The following is a 631-nucleotide window of genomic DNA, read 5'->3' on the forward strand; positions in this document are numbered from 1 at the left end:
ATAAACCCACTTCATTTCAAAGCTAAGCAAATATAAATACTCATAGCTACCCATCCTCGTTGTATGCATCCCCTGTTAAGCAAAAGGTCTGCTGCATTAGCATGGTGATAGCATAGAGTTTGAGAACTCTAAAATTAAGTTGCCTAAAAAGGATAGCAATTTGATCTGAAATCATTTATCCCCTTTTACACGATTTAATTTCTCAGTGATGTATGTATAGAGTTTCTGAACTGGAGTAAAAACTTGAAACATAATGTACGGTGCAGAAAGAACAATACATAAAAGCAACAACAATTAAACAAATGTATGATTGCAGTTACAATCACACAAATTAAAAGAAATTTGATGAGTCAAATCAGATACAGCAACGTTCAAATCACGTGCCAGTTTACGATAGGAAAAAGGAAAAACTGATCACATAAGCAAATTCACTTTCATGTCTGTTGAAGCATAATATTATTACAATATTGAACATTAATTCTTTCATTAAAGAAAAAATCTACATAATTCCTAGATGAAATTCAAAATTAACTTTATTGGCTGACAAATTAATATTGACCAACAATGATGGTTATTAACAACATAAAAAATAAAGTTTAGTCTTATAAAATCATTAATCACCGTTTGCCTC

Source organism: Citrus sinensis, chromosome 5 (assembly GCF_022201045.2).
Source record: "Citrus sinensis cultivar Valencia sweet orange chromosome 5, DVS_A1.0, whole genome shotgun sequence".
NCBI classification, from domain to species: Eukaryota; Viridiplantae; Streptophyta; class Magnoliopsida; order Sapindales; family Rutaceae; genus Citrus; species Citrus sinensis.